The sequence below is a fragment of the Carettochelys insculpta genome, chromosome 6 (genome assembly GCF_033958435.1).
Source record: "Carettochelys insculpta isolate YL-2023 chromosome 6, ASM3395843v1, whole genome shotgun sequence".
NCBI classification, from domain to species: domain Eukaryota; kingdom Metazoa; phylum Chordata; order Testudines; family Carettochelyidae; genus Carettochelys; species Carettochelys insculpta.
Window position 1 is genome coordinate 87,969,159 of NC_134142.1, and position 20,981 is coordinate 87,990,139.

Below are 20,981 nucleotides of genomic sequence, written 5' to 3' on the forward strand. Positions count from 1 at the left end.
TAGAGAATGGAACCCAGAACTCCTTCCTGCCCCCCACCAACATCCCATTAGCCACTGGGAGAAGTAGCCTGGATCCTGAGGTATCCAACAGAGGGGAATTAGACTATAGTGATTCAGCCAAAGGCCTTGAACCAGAAGGGCCCTGAGAGAGCAAAGACACTGTTTCCAGGAAGGATGCCCTGGGGGAACTGCTTCATTCCACGGTGGAAGCAAAGTGAGGGACATTAAAGAGGATACAAAGGGAGGCTCTGTTGGACTTATATCCCAGAAGGAGTTTGCTTCATTTTGACAGAGAATACCTTTGACTAGGCTGTAAGGCTGAGCCACCAAAGAGCCTCTGTAAATAAATAGGAAGTGCAGGCACATTCATTCAGCCAGGGTGCAGTTTCAGGACCTGAGTGCAACCTTGTTACAGGCCTCCAATGGTCACAGTATAATTATATTTTCAAAAAAAAAAAAAAAAACTTTGGACAAGGTCTTTCACTAAAAGATCTTCAACAAAGATGGGATAAGAGAGGAGGTCCTCATAGATCAGTTTCTGGCTAAAAGATAGGAAATAAAGGGTATAAATAAATAGTCAGTTTTCAGAATGGAAAGAGATAAATAGCAGTGTCCCCCATGAGTACCATTCAAACAGTGAAGTGGCAAAATTTGTCAATGACATTAAAGTACTCAAGATGGTTAAGTCCAAAGCAGGCTGCAAAGAGTTACAAAGGGCTCTCACTACCCCTGCTCTAATTTAAGCTCAGTTATTGGACTTGAATCAGGAACTAATACCAGGAAATTGTTTGGTCTGTGTGTTAAGCAGGAGGTTAGACTAGACGATTGTAGTGATACCTTCTATTATTAAAATCTGTGACTTGTTGGGGAAGAACCAAGAAACCATAAGATAATATTGGAGAGTCTGAGTAGGAATTTGAAGGAGAATAACAAAGCAGCTTTATTGATGTTTCTGGTGATCTTCCAAAAATGAAGGGCAGAATGGGAAAAAATTGCAAAGGTGTTTGTTTGATACATGGCTAGAAACGGGCTATATCCTAAAGATGTTAAGCAGAAAGAATAGGCAGGATTTTGACATGGCTTGGGTCTGAGGACCTAGAAAGACGTCTAAGCTGAAGAAGACACCAAGGTTATGGGCCTGAAAAACAGGTGTGATCTTGGTATCTCTAGTGATTGATAAAGGAGGTGGTGGGGAAGGCTTATGAAAGTGGGAAACAGTGTATAGCATACCCAGGTGCTGTGGTCCTGTTGAAGACTAGCGATTATAACATTTGTTTAGTTAGGGCCTGACAAGTCTCCTTCGAAAGTTTAATTACCAATTTCCTCTGTTCAGTGCCTTTCTTAACATGGTGTTTGTTTTATCCCTGTTCCAACTCATTTATTTCTTTTTCTGCCTTATGCAACACTTGTGACATCACAATCACTGTACAAATCTATATCACATCCAGCTGCTACGTGCACTCTGGCTAGGTTTGTGGTATTGACCTCTTAGCATGACACAGCTTGCTCACCACTCAAAAAAGTCACTAATGGCTTTTGGATGAAGGTAAAAAAAGAAAGAAAAAACCTAATTGTTCAAATATTGATTTGGAAAAAAACAAGTGAAACTGGAGTAATCAAGAGGGAGAAATGCTTCAATGAAGCAGTGAGCATGGGCCATCTTTGAGTGAGGTAGACACCCATCCCCGGTATTCTGTGCTCCAGCTGAGAAAAGCCAGCCATGACCAATTCAACTCATCTGAGCAACGTGAAGTATTCACCTATCTCAAAGGGTACAGCCTCCATTATTATTAATTATTGGTATTCTAGAAGCAGCTACAGACCCCAACTGAAATCCAGGCTTCCTTGGGCTGGGTAAAATCTAAGTAAAGGTAAAAAGGAAATACTATTCCCATTTTGCAAAATTGGGAACCACATCACAGAGCAATTAAATGGTTTAACCATTCTGGAAGTCCATGTCAAAAACAAGATGTGAATCCTGAGTCTCAATCCAATGTCCTAAATGTTTAGACCATCTTTCTTTCAGCATAGCCAGTGCTCTCTCTGTACACATCTCAGAGACATTTTTCATCTGTTTGCATTTGAATTGGTTCTTAAAAACAAAGGCAAAAGTGGCAAATATAGTCTGTGATTAAGAATAAGTTACTGCCTTAGATAACCAACAATTCCTGAGAGGACAGTCTCTGTGGGAGTGTCTCCTAGCTAAAGCTGAGCAGTTTATTTTTCCATGGCAGTTGAATTCAACCGTCAGTGCGGAGCACAAAATGACTATTGGCTGGGGAGAACAGCAATTTGTGATGCAGAATGAAAGAGGTGAGGCTTCTCCAGAGCGCACATATATAACATCTGCAATTATTTTTCTTGACAGCTTTCTCAGAGGATAGTAACAATGCTTTTCTGGCCATAGACTGCCCCACCCAGTTCCTCTGGCATCCAGACAAAATGTATCAAATGCACTCATTTTTATGCTTGCGATCTAATCATTAATTGCCTCTTACCCTGTTAGCAACCCACTAGAGGCAGCCTCTAATGGTCATTACTTGGTGACATAAACAATTGCAATCCCGGTACAGACTGAAACTTTGACTGCTGCTGAGGCACAACTTAATGACAAAAGCTGCACCCACATGGTCCCTCCCTTTCAGAAAGGGGCATGCAAATGCGGCTGATCAAAAATTCAAATGAAGTCCAGATTTACAAATCTGGCACCTCATTTGCATACTCTCATACAATCTTGTTTCTGGAAGTGCTGTTTATGGGGAAAAAACATGTAGATGAGTTTCCTTCGAAAACAAACCACATTTTTAAAAGATCCCTTCTTCCTGAAACAAAATAGGAAGAAGGTTCTTTCGAAAATAGGATTTGTTTTTGAAGGAATGCCATGTACACAGCTGTTTTTGTTTCTGGAAAAGCCTCTCCCAGAAACACAACCACATGAGATTATGCAAATGAAGCACAAGATTTGTAAATCTGTGCTTCATTTGTATTTTCTATCTTACCCATTTGCATTCCTCTTTCGAAAGTGGAATGTAGTGTAGACACAACCAAAGAGAATTAATCATTAAAAGGAAAAAACGAGATTTTTCTTTTTTAATGTAGTTCGCATATATTAGCTGATAACAAAAGCAAGCTAGATTGGAGACTGTGAGCTTTCCACTGAGACAACTGTACTCCACTGGTTGAAACACCCACTTCTTTGCTTTGTGCTTGCTGAATTGTGGTTGCTCATTTCACGGAATGCTGGTGTGCAGTATTTTGCTATGTACCTCTAATGATTCTTTGTCAATTCTGCATCTTTACATTTCCAGGAAAAGACCTTGCTGCAGGAGCAGCTGCTATTTTGTGAGATAGTGTTCACGCAGTGTGCTAAAGAGGAATTCTTTCACGCAGCCTGTACTTCTGTTCTTTCTAATTTTGTTGTTTCTCCTAATCTAAATTAAAAGTTGTTGAGGGTGAATGTATACAGATGCTCTTTGTGTATTGAACTCATAAGAAGAATACTGAGTTGACTTCGTGCACATAGAAAAACTTCTGTTGCATGTGGCCTATAGTTTGCAAATCATTTTATAATGTTTGTTGAATCCTTTGGGAACTTGGATAAAACATCAGTTAGTCTGTGCTTCGTAAAACACTTTTGTTGACTCTGTGTTCCCAGGTGGGGCACCTTTTGTTGAGTTAACAACCACCCAGTCACACGCTCCCTCACTCAGAGTCCCTCCATCAAACAGTCTTTGAGAAATTGGTCAACTCCACCTTCAGATAATGTTGATCAATTAGGAAATACCTCCCTCCAAGTTATTACTGTATCGTTTCTCCCCTCCTGCAGTTCTCCCTTAACACAGTTTAGTGTGTGAAAATCCCTCTGAAATCTCAAAGAGAACCATTCTGATAAGCTATCAGAGTGTTAGACAGCTCTCCAAGGAGCTCTGGAAGAAAGTGTGCCGAGACAAGGTCCTGCCTTCATGCATATGAATTTGATAATGCATCAATCTGGCTTTCTCCTACAATGTAAAAATTCAAAAAACCAACGCAGACATGCCTGATGTGACAGGAGCTCGCGAATTGTCACTGTGCTCCCAAAGCCTTGGCAGCCTTTCGTTTCTAATTGGAATGTCTGATTACTTTGGGGCAGGTTTTTCCCCTTTAGTTTCCTTCATTAAACTCAGGGTACAGGCTGAAGGAGATTAGTGCTGAGAGGTGTGACTACTGTGATAAAGCCTTCCTGTTATTAATTTTTGTGCTAGCAAATCCTGCCTGTATCTAGAAAGATGTATATTGCACAGAAAGATGCATCTTTGTTCTGTAAAATGTTTTAATTAAATACCAGTAATAATACCTTATTTTTTTTATTGTATTACATGCTAGATGTGGTTCAGAGGAGGTTACAGCAGTGGTTCCCAACTTTTTTACTAGTATGGATCTCCAACCACCCCTCCCCAAACCATTCATGGACCCCCAATAACCTCCCCAAACAGTTTGTGGACACCCATCAAAGCCACTTCATTAAATGAAAAAGGAAAGCACAACATAGATTTTGGAACAGCAATTAATAATATTATTGGAAGTTATTTAATTTAAAAATAATAATTGATTGTAACTTTGCAATTTATTTAAAACTTATTTTCTATGATCATATTTATTTATCTTTTTTCTCATGGACTCCCTGCGATAACTCACAGATTCCCAGGGGACCGCAGACCCCAGGTTGGGAACCACTGGGATAGAGCATGCAATTCAGAGACAGCTGTCCTCTGTTCTATATCCTTCTCTGTTAGTGACTTCCTGGGACCGTCCCAAGTAAATAACTTGGGGTATGATCCACATAGCAACAGAGATGCCTAAAAGTCCGTGAACAACACCACTGCAGTCCATGAAACAACCTGCTTGGTTGCTATGTAAACCTGTAGGTGCCTAAACTCACTCAGTGCCTAAGTTTTAACTACAAAAATCCCCTAGGTGCCTAAGATTTAGTTTCTAGTGTATGTTTGCTGCTGCCTTACTCTTAGCAGCCAAACACCTAAGGCCCAAAGTGATTTTTGTTTCAAACCAGGGGAGGATAGGCATTTGGCCATTGAAATTGCATGCAGTGACCAATCCTCTGAGTATATCTACGAAATCCAGTTCCATTCAAAACGATTTGAACAAGGGGTCTGTCATGAGAATGCTCTAACCATGAGCAAATGGGGTGTTCTGACATGGAGTTCCCTCCAGTCTCCCATTGAAGATGTCCTGCTGTGGATCAATGATGAAAGAGTGGAGCAGAGGAACTGGACCCTACCCACTGGGTTTCCCATCTCCAAGGAGGGTGCCCTAACCGATGGATTGCAGTCTCCTCTGCATCTCTTTTTCCCAAGACTGTGTACAGGAAATGTATAGTGTCACCATTAACCAGCCTGATGCTACCCTCTTCACAACACGGCTGCACGGAAGCACACAGGCATTTAGCCACTTTTACCTACTATGCCTCCCAAAAGTGAAGCATGCAATGCCAAGTCAATTTTTGTAAGAGTGGGAAAGTTGTCCTGGCCAAATTCCATTGAGTGTAGTGACTTTTGCAACGAGCATTCTTCATCACTTCCTCTGTGAAATGGTTGTGGACTATAGCTGAGTGCTTTTACGGTTGCTCCACATTTAAGCCAACAAGTAGAATCTTTGCTGTGCAAGGAGCAACTTCACAGAGTCAAGTAATATTTGAGTTGAAGTGGCAAAACTCCCACAGACTTCAGTGGGATCAGGATAAGGACTTGCATGAAAAATAAGAAGGAAAAAAACCTCTTCAGTTGAAACTGCAGAGAGTAATTATGTAGACAGAATGCAATTACCTGAGATGGAATTTTTCCAAAGCACAAGGAGCAAACGACAGGACTCTTAAGGAAATTGCTAGGGCATTTTTAATGACCATAGGTGGCTAGGATCTCTAGCCTACATCTCTGGAAAGACAGCTCCTCGGGCCACCCAGCTGTCCCTTTGTGTTACTATGTATCCTGTCTGCTGATTAAACTGAAGAAACAAGATGATTACTACTAACCCAACTTGATTGAAAGAAAAAGAAATTATTATAGAGAGGGACTGTGCACACAAAATAGTTTATGTAAATTGCTTTAAGTGATGCTTTAAAATATAATGTATCTGGATTAATTAATGTTAAAAGAAATAGCCTGCAAAATAAAATTGCTGTGGTTTCTGTAGAGCAGTCTTTGGGGAAAGAATATTTTTGGTTCTGAGCCTCGTCTCTTGGTTCCTCTGAGTTCTGGAGTCAGCTATCATTAGGCACTTCTGAGAGATGAAAACCGCGGTTTGGGAGCTGGAAGTTAGGACCTGGCAGGAGGAGAGTGGCAGGTTGTTGTATGCCTAGAACCAGATTTCCACAGCATCTGGAATAAGTCATTAAGCATATCTCATGTGGACAGTAGTTTGCATCAGCTTCATAGTGGAGACTATAGCTTTGCAAATTTGTACACCTAAATGTAACATAATTGCATTATATGTCATCTGGTATCAATAAGGACTTAATATTCATGTAATAACAATGCTGAGAAACATTCCCTTTTAGCCGCATTCCTGGCAGACCTATATGTTATTTATATGACTAAGTAATCAACATGTGCATAACAGAAGATTTGGATTGGACCAATTTATCATAATCTTAAACATAGTAGCCCTGATCCTGGACGGTTGCAAGCAGGCACAGCTCCATTGTCTTCTTTGGAGTTGCACTCATGTATAGCAACGCAGGATCTGTCCTAATTATTCACAGCAAAGTTCCTGATTTTGCATGTTATTTGCAAATTAAACTGTGTCACGCTGAGAGTTTAACAAAAACAAAGTCTGTTGGGCCTCTTTTTAAAATAAGGCACTTTACATTGCCAGAAAAGTATAAAATGGTTTTAGTATAAATACAAATCAAGCCTGTTCTGTTATAATCCACAGTTAACCTGGCCGGGGGGCAGGGGGGAGGGGAGGCTGGAGCACATGACCTATGAGAGGCTGAGGGACTTGGGCTTGTTTGGTTTGCAGAAGAGAAGAGTGAGGGGTGATTGGATAGTAGCCTTCAACTTCCTGAAAGGGGGTTCTAAAGAGGATGGAGAGAGGCTGTTATCAGTAGTGATGGAAGGCAGAACAAGGAGCAATAGTCTGAAGTTACAAAGCGGGAGGTATAGGTTGGATATTAGGAACAACTATTTCACCAGGAGGATGGTGAAGTACTGGAATGAGTTACCTAGAGAGGTGGTGGACTATCCATCCCTAGAGGTTTTTACATTCTGGCTTGACAAAGTCCTGCCTGGGATGATTTAGTTAGAGATGATCCTGCTTTAGGCAGGAGGCTGGACTGTATGACTTTTGATTCTATGATAACAGCATATCTCTGAAAGCACAAATGTGGCATACTAGGACAATATTACATCTTCAGATGCTTGCCAATGAAACATTCTTCCTAAAGCTCTTCAAAAGAAGGCCAGCTATTACCCTAATTTTTCTATTACTTGAATTATTTGTTTCCTGTGTTTTCTACAGTCATATGTGATGGGAAAAAATCTCCAAATTAAAGTAATATAATGGAAAAACTGTTTTACCACAGGAGACAGATAAAAATTAAATAATGCATCTAAGGCTGTGTCTACACTTGCATTCCTCTTTCAAAAGGGGCATGCAAATGAGGGAAATTAAAAATGTACATAGTTGTAGACTTATATAGCTGGGCCCTCATTTGCATATTCTTCTTTCAAAAGAAGAAAAGCAGTGGAGATCCAGCTCTTTCAAAAATAAAGAATGGGAAGAAGTGCTCTTTCGAAGACGGGGTTTACTTTCAAAAGAGCTGTGTCTACACTGCTTCTCTTCTTTTGAAAGAAGAATACGTAAATCTGACACCTCATTTGCATTTTTGATTTCCCTCATTTGCCTCTTTCAAAAGAGGAATGCAAGTGTAGATACAGCCTAAGTGATGTTTTCTTGCTTAGTGGAGCAAATAATTCAGGGATATGGGGATCCAAGGTAGAACCTTTCAGCTTATGGCTCATTTACCAGTTCAATACCAGCCCAAGTCACTTGTTGCCATCTGATGGATGTTTGATGACCAATACAAAAAGAGTGATTTCATTGCAGTCCCAAGAAGGCGTACGACCATATCACAAAAACTGGTATTAACTGATTTGGGGTGGCTTTGGCTGGCAGTTATGCCAAGAATTGGAATATATACAAAGGCCATTTCCTCTCCAGGTAATGGTGAAAGCTAATTGTCCTTGGTCTCATTAGAGAAAACTTGTACGGTGTCACTTGTGGTGATGTATTTTTTTCTCATAGTCACATGCCCCACAAGGGGACTAATTTAGCATAAACCGCTTAACAATTGTTAAAGTAATTTATAGAGACACTAATTTATTGTTCACATTTCCTCTGAAAACAGAAACATTACACAAATGTAGATGTTGCAAGCAACAATGTAGCATTCATGCAACATTAAAGCTGAGAAATGAGGCAGTCAAAAGTCAGGAAGTACTGAATTAATACTGAAAACTCAAACTTAGTTCTGCCTTAAAGATATTCTCTTTATTTCATGATAAATTCTCAGTTAATATTACTAACTGGAATTTTATATGAAACTTTCCATAGATTTAGGTATTCATGGGCCCAGATCCTCATCAGGTTCAAATTGATTGTAAATTAGTGAAACAACACCAGCCTAAGGTGTGGACTCTGTCCTAACTCTAACTTTTTGTTGTACATCCCTCACTTCATTCTACAAAACAAGCCACTCAGTTCATTTGAAGGAAATCAGTTCCTGTGCATTGGAATCTTTGTTCATCATTTGTTATTAAGAAAGGATTTTGCTCTGTCACCCAACTGTTTTTCCCTACTTGATTTTGTAGTGACATCATAATATTAAACTTGTCTCAATAACCTTTACATCTATGTAACAGCTGCAAGTGACCAAAAACAGTGAGTATGTGGCCACAGGTTCTAGTAGCTAAAGGGTGAGTAAAGGGAACAGCTCTTTTTATTCAGTGCTGTAAGATAACTAAATGTATTCCCAATGTGTGTGTGTTTATTTGTTATGAATCTTTCTGTGTGCCACCTCTTTAGATGTGAGGCATCCCTCTGTCTGTGTGCATGTAGATACTGCTGGGGGAAGATTCAGGATAGCTGTTACAGAATTAAGGACAGCAATCATACTCCTTTATAGAGAATTTGTTCGTTCTTTCTTATTTGATTGCTTTTCTCAGTGTAAAATGAAAGTTATTTGGACTGGAAACATGTGGAAAACAGAACCAAAGGGAATGCTGAGAACATTTGGCCAAGACACTGCACTTTTTTTCATATGTTTTTGACAAGCTTGAACCAAAGTGAAAGTCTCTGTAAGTGAAACTGCTGGAGAACAGACAGGTTGAAGCAGTTGATGTGTGTTTCTGTTCTTGCTTTACCTGGCAGTATTTGAGAGGCCCATTTGTGGTTTAACTGAACTTGCTGTTTAGCTTTGAATAGATTTGGTCAGGGAAAATTGGCTGCATTTTGCTAGCCTGTAAAACCCAGTTGGCACTGACCTTTCATAAAGCTGTATCTAATTTGTACTTTGTTAAGGAGTCTCACTTTACACAGCCTGTGGTGATGGCCAAATGAGGACAGGAAAGAAGAATTCCCACCAGATGTGTGTGAACTCTTTAAGACTAACTCAAAACAAGACACCTTTAAAAAGGCTAGGTTATTGATTCTCCACACTATTGCACCAGGTTTGTACAGGTGTAATCTGACTTCAGCAGAAAGACACTGGAAAAACATGAATATAAAAAGAGCAGGGAATCTGGCTCTGGCAAATGAGGTGATATCCTGATGGACCTATAGATTGATTGGAGGAGACCAGTTACTTCAATTTTCAGGCTGTGAAGAGACAGCAGTGCTTCCTCGTGCTTCATTTTGAACACTACATAGTGGGAACAGTGAGGAAGGAAGCTGGGCTAAGTCTCCTCCCATCTGATCCATTTTCTAGTGGTGCTCCACCTGAATGTTGAGGTGCTCAACAGCACAGTGATAAGTGGCTGTGCAAACACCTGTTCAGCAGGAGGGGCTTCAGAGAAAGGCTATGTCTATGCTAGAGCAATATGTCAACAGAAGTTTCTGTTGAAAGTTATCTTCTGACAAAACTTCTGTCAACAGATCCTGGCCAGTCTGCCAAGTGGATCGAAAGAGTCATCCACTGTGTCGACAGACCACTCTCTTGACAAAATGGCCAAATGGAAGTACGGCTGACAGGGCTGCCCTGTGTTCCAGAAGCCCCGCCTGTTGATAGAGGCCCCCCACAAATGTCCAGACTGGCTTCCTGTTGACAGATCTGTCAACAAAGGCATTCTGCCTCATACAAGAGCAGCAGAACACTGTCAACAGAAGTGCTGCATTCTGTCAGTAGAACGCCTTGGGAATGCAGACGCCTTCATGGGTTTTGCTGACAAAATGCCAGTTTTGTCAACAAAACTCTCTTGTGCACACCTAGCCAAAAAGGCTGCTTCCCTCCAACAGGCTGAGGAGGGCTTCTGTATTCAGCATATGAGCTGAGGGAAGTCAACTTCCTTGCCCCTATGCTGGGGAGGAGAAAAGCCAGAGCGAATGGGGGAAACTCTAAGTGGCTGAGAGAGAGAAGCTGAGTGGGTGAGGGGCACGGGGAAGAGAGAAAAAGATGGAATGGGGTGAAATATAGCAGTGAGAAAATGCAGAGAGAGTGAGTGGAAACAGAGAGGAGAGAGGGCGGCTGGTTACCCACTAGCATGGATACAGATGAGGGAGGGACGAGCATCTGGGGGAAAACCTGAGGGGAGCTTTGATGGATCTGGCACAGGGCATTAATTGATGTGAGATGTTCTGAAATGCCTCCCTCTATGAGAAGGACAGAATGGTTTGCAAAATTAATGGAGCCCTCATAAGAACCTCAATTTTTAAATGTGCTGGAGAAGACAAGATTTTTTCCCCCTCCAGAACTCAACATCAAAGATTGAGGGGGTGGGGGAGATGACAGGTAGACTATATGTCTCGGGTAGAAGTCAAGATGCCACAGGTGGTGGTTTGGAGACTGATCCAAATACAAAACCCAGAAAGCAGGTAGAAAATTAAAGGAAACTTGTTGGAGAAACACTTTGTGGTCCATTGGTAGAAGTAAAGATAGAAAATTCTAAATTCTCCCTATTTTTGTGATCATTAAAAAAAATCACATAAAGTGAAATTCATCACTATAAAGAGAGCCAACCCGTGGCCTATGCAGCGCTTAAGTCCCCAATATGGATTTTAAGTGGAACCTAAGTCTGCCTGACCCTTGCCCCAGCCTTCTGTACAGAGATCAATTTCAACCAAAGCAAGGGGGAAGTTAGGGAATGGATTAGATTCTATGACCCTGAAGACAAAGACATGTCTAACCCAAAGATGAGCTACTAATGCATTTGGGATCCCATAAATCATTCCTCCAGCCTGCAATAAATCTTGCATCAGGGAGTGAAGGAACTCTGCAGAGAGGAGTGGGAGAGTAACTAGAGAATCTATTTAAACACAAACATGTTCTCATACGTTGGAGAGGAAGCAACACCACTTTGAAAACAAATGCCTGATGGGTGTGTCCAGGCCAGCATTCACTCTCCTATCAGCTGTGTCCTTTCAGGCTGAAGTGGGAGGGGGCCAGAAAATGTCTTGAAAATACCTATAGTTTCTGGCAATCTAGTCCATTCCCCAGATTGTAGATTTATTTTTTTCAACATTCATTTTCTCAACCATTGTGGTAATTTAGTGATATCCAGAAAGGATTGTGACTCCATCAGTCCCAGGGTATCTACATAAACAGTTGGGAGCTTGCTTTCCAGAAGGAATAGATTTACACATGCTAGGGTTGGTACACTAATAGCAGTGTAGCCAGGGGCTGCATGTGCTGCTTCAACTGCCCAAGTAAGCACCAGGTGGGTGCAGGTGAGTTTCTACTCTGGTGGCTAGCACAAGCTACTGCTTGTGTTACTTCCAGCTACATTGTCATGCTTACTGCACTAGCTCAAGCAGCGCTAGCACTACTGTCTGTCCAGGCTAGGAAGCAAGAGCCCATCTGCCATGTAGACCTACCCTCTGAGAAAGGATATAGGGAAGTGTTATTTATTTCTTCATGCAACACAAGAATTAAAGGTCACCACATGAAATTAATAGGCAGCAGGTTTAAAACAAACAAAAGGAAGTATTTCTTCTGACAATGCACAGCCAAACATTGGAGCTCCTTGCCTGAGGAGATTGCAAAGGTCAAGACTATAACAGGGTTCAAAACAGAAACAGCTAGGTTCATGGATGATAGGTCAGGATGGGCAGAGATGGTGCCCCTAGCCACTGTTTGCCAGGATCTGGGAATGGACGACAGGGAATGGACAACAATGATTTCCTGTTCTGTCCATTCCCCCTGGGGCAGATGGCATTGGCCACTCTCAGAAGACAGAATGCTGGCCTGGATGGACTTTCGGTCTGTTTCAGCATGCCTGTTCTTATGAAATCATTCCCAGTCTTCCCATAAGTTTGGGGCAGAAGAATTTTAAACAAGCGTATGCTGAAAACCTCTTCCTGCATCTCTGAATCTTGCCCATTGCTATAGAAACACATAGCAACAATAGAGCCTCTGCTTTCTCTCTTTTTGCTGCAGACCCAGCTTCTGGGACTCAGAGATGCACTGTTCCATCTTTTTACCCTAACAAGTACAACAAGTTTCCCTTTTCTCTGCACATTTTCTGTCACTACTGTATGTGGCCATGTAATACTTCTGTTTGCTATTTCAATTTCACAGCTGAGCAGAATCTACAGAGACAGAAGTTCTAATAAAATTTCAGAAATATTTAATGCAATGACTGGCAGATGGGGAAAGGGTTTGTGGCAGCTCCATTTTTCTGATTATGTTAACAAAACATGGCATGTGCTTTTCTAATGCACAGACAAGTTTCATTTACAATTTAAATCTGGTGACTGAAACACTGATTAGATGATTCCTTCAGACTTGTGTTTACCACCTGAATGGTCTAATAACATAGAAATGGTTATTTTTCTTCCCTCAAATTAACATTCCAGACTCAGAGTTTAATGAAGTTACACGGGACAATTTCAAAAATTGTCTAAGTGCAACAACACAATTTTGGTAAACTATTTTTGCATACTTGATTCTGCAATTAGGGGAAATGGGAGTGTTTTAATCTAAACTAAAAGGTCCTTTAAATAAGGAATAAGGACTCCAGCACATGAATAGGCTAATAATGGAAAAGATTCAGGGACTTGTGGACTACAAAGGCAGCTATGTAAACCCTCTAAAATTTGGTTCAAATTGGGGTTTCTGAGATTTATTCAAATTGGATTTGCAGACCCTGAAATCTGCAAAAGTTTTGTTCATCAGTTAACCAATCTATTCAGGTACCAGAGGTTCTGATCTGCATTAATCAATCAAATGTTTGATTTGTGCTTGAAATCTTTGTTTGGATATGATATGTTCATGCCCATTTACATGGGTTGTTTAGTTTCTTTGTTCAGTCGAAGCAAGTGTTGGACCTGATATCATCTCTGGTGCCATTTCAGAGCTTTGATTGTAAAATTCCTTTCTAAAAGTAAGTATGATCATTAGTGAGCCAAGACATTAACTAATAATGGGGCAGCTCCAGAACTACTGGAAGTATTACAGAAGGTGCCAATGAACTGCCAAGCAGAGTCAGACATGAGAGCTAGAATGAGGTGGTGGTGATTTTTCCCTTGGAGTTTTCCAGCTTAATCAGAGTTCGTTTAAAATACAGGCTCAGAAACTAAGGAAAAATACTTCAGTTGTTTTCAGCTGATCCCTGGCACTCCTTGCCTAATTAGGGGCACTGGAGAGAGATTGTATGGCTTTTGCTATGTGAATAAAGCTCAGATTTCAGAATGGAATAAAAGATGCAGTACTGCAAATGCTGCTACATTGGTGATCTTTTCCTCCTATCAGTCCTTCTCCCTAGCATTCTCACTCTCTGGCCATGTCTACACTGCTCGTCAAAATTGCCCGTGCGGCTCATCCAGATAGGAATAAGGGGATCTCAGAGTTGGCAGGGTCATTTCGAAAAGGACCCCCGTCTGGATGAGCCACGGAGGAATGAAACGCAGCAATTTCAAAGAGCCATGGCTGGTGGCAAGCTGATGAGGTGCTGAATGTGCATTTTGGTGCCTCATTAGTAATCTTCAATTTGGCCACTTGCATGGCCATCTCGAAGTTTTGTGCCACTGTAGACGTAGCCTCTTTGTTGCTTTTCCCATGTAACCATACATGAACCCCAACCACTGCTATGATTCTAACTGGACACCAACTATGATCCCACACGAGTGAGCAATAGCCTTTTTGATGAGCCAGGGAGGTTGAACTCATCACTTACCTTTAGAGGTGGTCTTCCCAAGAAAATTTTGAGGCATGTTAGCAAGAAATAGTGCAAATGTGGGAAATATAACCCATTCTTGGCCATGTTATACTCATCCTGGGAATACACAGAGAACATCAATCTCTCAGATTATCAACTCTGCAAACAAATTCACTTTAAAATGTGATAGAACATAATAAATAAAAAACTGACGCACCATGCATCGGTAGCAGAACAATAATTATTATTAACTGTAATAATAATAGGAACCCTCTGAACAAGCTCAGCTGATCTTACCTGCTCCCCCAAACTAAGTCCTATTTCTTTTCCATTTCAGTAAACCAGGCTTGTCTGAGAACAATAAACACGTTCTCCTACCTTGGTGCTAGAATATCTTTTATTCTGCTCTCCCCTCTCCTGTCCAGTTTGTTGTTATCCATACCATAGGGAACTCTTCCACTTCTCTGTTGTAATTTCAGCTCTGTTTTCTCTCCATGCCTGTTTCCCTCCTCACGGGGAAGCGCCTTCCACCATCTCTTCTACCAACACCTGGAGCAAACAGAACCACTTCTCAAGGCACTTTGGTTCTTCTGTCTGCACATACCATGCTGATGCCCTCTCCTTTTTTCCTCTACCCTTGTGAGCTTTTACCAGAAAACAGACAACCTAAAGATGGTACCTTCCAGTTCAAGGGCTCTGCTCTCCATGGAAGGCATTCATCTGTGTAGTGCAATGAATTTATGTTGGAGGGTGAGGTCAGAGATAGTAGAGCTGCCCAAAGGTAGTAGGACAGCAGGCTTAAAGACCCCTGGTTAATAACTCGAGCTGAGATGGAAAACCCAGCAGATGCAGAGCCAGTATAGCCAACTTTCCACCCTCGCCCAAAGGAACCTGTGTAGTACAAAGTGCAAATTAGATCTTGGTCAAAGTGTTCCCACACCCAAGAGATTTGAGGGTGCTAGAATAGCCCATAGGAGCTATTGTCAGCCAAGCACAAGGTAAGGCAGCTCTAACCTGCACTGAGTATATAGTCCCATGACCAGGGAAACACATAGCTTCTTACTTTAGTTCCTGCATTGGGCTCAGGGGCGACTCTTCTACTGTGCATTTTCAAGTTTCATCTAACTGATTTTACTGATGCAAATAACATTTCCCTCCCATTAATAGACCCCTGAGGGGATAGCAAAATGAGAATCTGCATCCCCCAGGCTCTGCTCATCATCTGGTCTGCAATCTGAGAGCCAGAGTTTACTGCATCCACAAGGGAGGGAGCACAAGTGAGCGTAAAGGGAGTGCGATCATGCAGGGAAGAGGCAAGGCAGCACGAGAGCAGGAACTGGGGGTAAGGGACAGAAGGGGCCCAGGGCTGGGGCTATGCAGGTCAGTGATCACCAGCTGTGGAGAGGCAGGGCTCTTGGCCCCTCCTTCTGGGAGATTTAGGCTGGAGTTTGTTGTGTCCTTTTCCTGCCAGCAGTGAGGGGGCCTGCAATCCACTCTGTCTACAGAGAGTGGCTGGACTGCCCAGCCATTCTACCAGCAAAATGGCCAACTGAAAGCACAGCAGACAGGGCTGCCCAGTTTCCTGTCAGCAGAGGGCCTCCTAGAATGTCCAGACTAGCTTTTTGTCAACAGAACTCTTTCAACAGAGGTGTCATTGCTTGTGAGGAGTGGGGTACAGCTGTCGACAAAAGTGCTGCATTCTGTCAACTTACTGCTGACAGAACACCTTGGGAATCTGGACTGCACTTTAAAGTGACAACTGAATCTTGTGCTTCCACAGAGTTCTTTTAAACAGTGCTTCCAAGAAAGATAACAAACAGCTCATACATAGGTCTACCAACATGCCTTACAAAGCAAAGAGTTAGGTACCAGCTGTGCAGGCAAATGCAGTAAATCCATAACCTGGGATTCTTGACCTATTTTACTGAGAGAGGGAATATTTGTATTGTCCTTCACAACAGGGAGATGGAGATCAGCTGTACTGAGTCCAAAAGGAGTCTTCACTGAGGCTGCTGTACAGACTTGTACTTTATTTTAGCCCCTGAGTGACACAAATAGACTGTGGAGTGAACTGTCCCCATATATGTTGCCTGTAAGCCCTAGCCTGAACTGGCCAGTGCTAGAAGAGGTTACATATAGGCTGAACCTCTCTAATCCAGCACCTTCAGCACCTGGCCAGTGCCAGATGAGAGAATTTGCCAGGCTAAAGGAGGTCACTATTGTCTAGCAGCATTATCGCACTTCCGCTGCTTACTGGTCTCTTAGAAGACATTCAGGGGTAAATTACAGCTAAATAACAGCACAGAACGCTGAGAGCCAGGACTGTCGGCTGTACACAAACTTTATGGGACCATGTGAAACTTGGCCACGCCCATAATAAGTGGTTGTCCAGCTAACTAAAATCATGCTGGATTACAGATGTTGCCAGATGAGAGTTTGCCAGTTTAGAGAGGTTCAACCTGTACTACATTATATCATTTAAGCCAATACTGCTATATTCGCTCCATTCCTTTTGGGAGAGCACTAATGTATCTTTCTCTTTCTCTCGTCAAACCCTAGCTCTCTTCCAAACAATAACATCTTTAACAGTAACATCTTTGAGCCAGCACACAAAGGGGTTTTCTTGGAAAGTTTTTTTCTTTTGTGGAAAGAGGGCAGGTTTCTGGGTGTTTGTTGAGGATTATATAATGGGTAAAAATTTGGAAGAGAGCCTGTGGGTGAAAAGAGATTGTCCAGGTAGGGTAGTAGGATTACTAAAAATCCAGTGAAGTACTGGAAATACATTTTCTTTTGGTATGATTTTCTCCAATATACAGTAATTCAAGGCAACACCAGATCAGATTAAATGAAAATTGACTAGACTACCTTCCGCTCAAAACTATGCTTAGTTTATCTCTCTTTTTTTTCCCCTGTTTTATATGTATAATTCCAATAGATGATACTTTGACATTCCAGGACTGGAAAATGTTACCACCACTTGTTTTTTTTGTTTTTTATGAGATCTCTAATCCAGTCTGGCAGACTCACAAGGTTATGGATACCTCTGATCTCCAGATTGGCTGAGGTTACCCAACTATTTTTAGGATTTGGCCTGGGACTAGAACCATTTTCAGCTGGCTGAAAGGCCACAGGGCTATCATAGAAGATTGAATCTGGAAGACACATCAAGAGGTGATCTAGTTCAACTCCCTGCTTAAAGCAGGACCAATCCATATTAAATCATCATAGCCAGGGCTTTGTCAAACCAAGCCTTAAAAGTTCTGAGGATGGAGAGTTCACCACCTCCAGAGGCAACCCATTCCAGTGCTTCAGCTCCCTCTTAGTGAAACATTTTTCCTAATATCCAACCTAGATCTATCCCCCAACCCCATATCTTGAGACCACTGTGTCTTGGCCTGTCATCTGTCACCACTGAGAGCAGCCTGGCTCCATCCTCTTTGCAACCCCCACTCATACAGTTGAAGGCTGCTATCAAATGTCCCCTTACTCCTGCCTTCTGCAGAGTAAATAAGCCCATTTTCCACAGCCTCTCCTCATACGTCAGGACACCTCAGGGCACCATATTGAGAGGGCAGCATCCATGTGTACTGGCACTCCGCTTGCTTTTCTCCCCATTCCCCTGATTATTGGGGACAGATTGCAAGTTACTCCTGCCTCTCCCTTCACCAGCTGGGAGTAAGAGGCATGCACACAAGCCATGTACTTTCCCCTCACTCCCTGCTAGTCAGGGGAATGAGAAGAAGAGTAAGCAGCATCCCAGTATGCATAGCTTCTGCCCTCCCTGCTCTCCCAAAATGGTACCCTTGGATGCCCCAACCCACTATTCATTTTTTTACCCTCTGATGGATCTCTCCAATTTGTCTACATCTTTTCAGTAGTAGGGGTCCAAAACTGGATGCAGTACTCCAGATGTGGCCTCACCAGTGCCTAATAGAGGGAAAAAATAACTTCCCTTCATCTGCTGGAAATGCTCCTATAAATGCAGCCCAGTGTGCTGTTAGCTTTCTTGGCAACAAGAGCACACTGTTCACTTATATTCATACTCATTTAACTTCCCGGCAAGAATTATGAGAGAGACTGTATGGCTGTGTCTACACTACAAAATAACTTTGAAGTTGCTTACTTCAAAGTAAGCAACTTTGAAGTTGAGCATCTACACACAACCTACTTCGAAGTTAAACTTCGAAGTAGGGCAATACTCCATTCCTGGGAATGGAGTAAGGACTTTGAATTTTTGCTCCCTTACTTCAAAGTTAACTCTGAAGTATGGGAAAATGTGTGTAGACTCTGCATGCTGCTTCGAAGTAGCGCCTAACTTCGAAGTTAACTTTGAAGTTTGTTCCTAAGGTAGATACACCCTATGAAGAGCTTTGCTAAAGTCAAAGTATAACATGTCCACAACTTTCCCCATATCCAGAGATCCAGTTACCTCATCACAGAAGTCAAGAACATTGATCAGCTATGATTTAACATTGGTGAATCTGTGTTGACTGTTCCTGGTCATCTTCCTCTCCTCCAAGTGGTTAAAAATGGATTCCTTGAGGACCTACTCTATGATTTTTTCAACACCTGAAATAAGGCTGACAGGTCTGTTGGTCACTGGATTCTTTTTCCCTTTTTTAAAAGATGGGAACTACATTTGCCCTTTTCCAATTGTTCAGGACCTCCTCCAATCACCGTGAATTTTCAAAGGCAATGACCAATGGCTCTGGAATGATATCAGCCAATTCCCTCAGGGAGTCATAAATTGCCATGTTCTCTTTTTCTCACTTTCTCCAAGTTAAGACTTAAATATAGACACCTTTTCCCTAAATCTGATGCCTTTTTATGTGCTTAACTTCTTCCTATACAATAGCAGTCTTTTATCAAGCAATCTTGACTATAGGATTTGTTTAACAAAGAATGTGGTTGTTCTTGCCCAGATGCATTTTTGTAGCTTTTCCCCTGAAACACCATATAGATGAATTTTCTCCGTCTGAGACTTGTATTTTTATTTATTTATTTATTTATTTATTCTAAAAGTCTAAAGCGTATTGTTTTCAGCTTGTGCAAAGTTCACCCTGACAGTCGGCTGTTAAGGATCAAAGCTTCATATGGCACGTTGAAAGGTCAAAGCATGCATTAAACTGTGCATGGTAAATCAAAGCTTTGTAATTCACAGGCTGTGGCTCAGAATTTTCATACAAAGGAACAGGGTAAGAAGAAAGATTTCTTTCCTTCTGGGGGCTCTTAGCCCCACGATCAGTCCTGCGTCATGACAGTGCCACAGCCTTTTGCTGTTATGAAGGTTTTATTGCCACAGCTCCTAATAGTTGCAGTGTATCGAGAGCAAGTGATTGGGAATCAGGACTTTTGGATTGTGTTCTGTGCTTGAACACTGACTTGTGTGACCTGGGGGGTAAATTTTAATTTAAAAAATAATCTAGCCACTTAGGAATTTAAGTCTCACTGGAAGTTCCAAGTTCCTAAGCGGTGCATTTACAATGATATTTAGGCACCTAAAGTTGCTGATAGCTGCTTTGCTAAAGTCAAATTACATAATTTCCTGTTTTCCTAAATCCACAGAGCCAGTTATCTCCCCTTAGAAGGCAAGTGGGTATGATTTGCCTTTGGTGTAAAAAAATATTTCCTTTTGTGATTTTAAACCCATCACCTATTAATTTCACTGTGTAAGCCCTCTTGTGTTAAGTGAAATAGAAAATAACACTTCATTATTCACTTTCTCCACACCAGTAATGATTTTATAGACATCTATCATATCGCCACCCTCTCCCCACACCTTAGCTTGTAAATATTCTTGTTCTGGATTGTGAACCTGCCAGGAAGGATTGTCTCCTGCTCATCTAGAAGCCTATCAAAAGTAAATAGGCCAGGAAGAGGTTACGTACAAAAGGGTTTGTTCCATCAGCTTGAATTCTGCAAGAAAGAAATGATAGCTGACAAGAAAACCTTCCATCATGTTTGCTGTTTAGACTGTCTGAGGGCTGGAGCTATGAAACAGAAATAGAGATCCCCAGAGTCAGACTAAGTTAGACCCAGAAGACGTTCAAGGTTGCATGATTATTACAACTCTGTCACCTTTGGGAACCATAAACTGTAGCACATTTTTTGTGTATATGTTATTTTCTTTTACCTATAAATAACTCTCATTTCTTTTTCCTATGTAATATATCTTTAGCTGATTACAGGCTTGACTACAAGTTTTGTCTGTTGTTAGAGATCTAAGATACAAATTCACCCTTGAGGGTAAGTGGCTAATCCCTTGGGACTGGAAGGGACCTGAATCTTTTGTGATCTTTGGTATATAGCAATCACCTATCCCTAAGACTGAGTTGACTCAGGGGGACTTCTGGGACTTTCTGATAAGACTGTGACAGTGTTTTAGAGGGTCACATTTGTTACAGGCTAGTGAAATCTAGTTATAGAACATGCAACCAGTCTGGGGACTCTGCCTTGCTTCTTGATAGTCTGCCCTGATTTTGGTACTCCCATTCATGAACCACTCCAGACAGTCTGTCAAATGTAACCAGCATAGAGCTTATTTGTAGGTGAGGCCTAAGAAGAGGGCAGAGGAATCACATTTTGATTGCTCTTAGATGCTGCAGGCCTAATTTG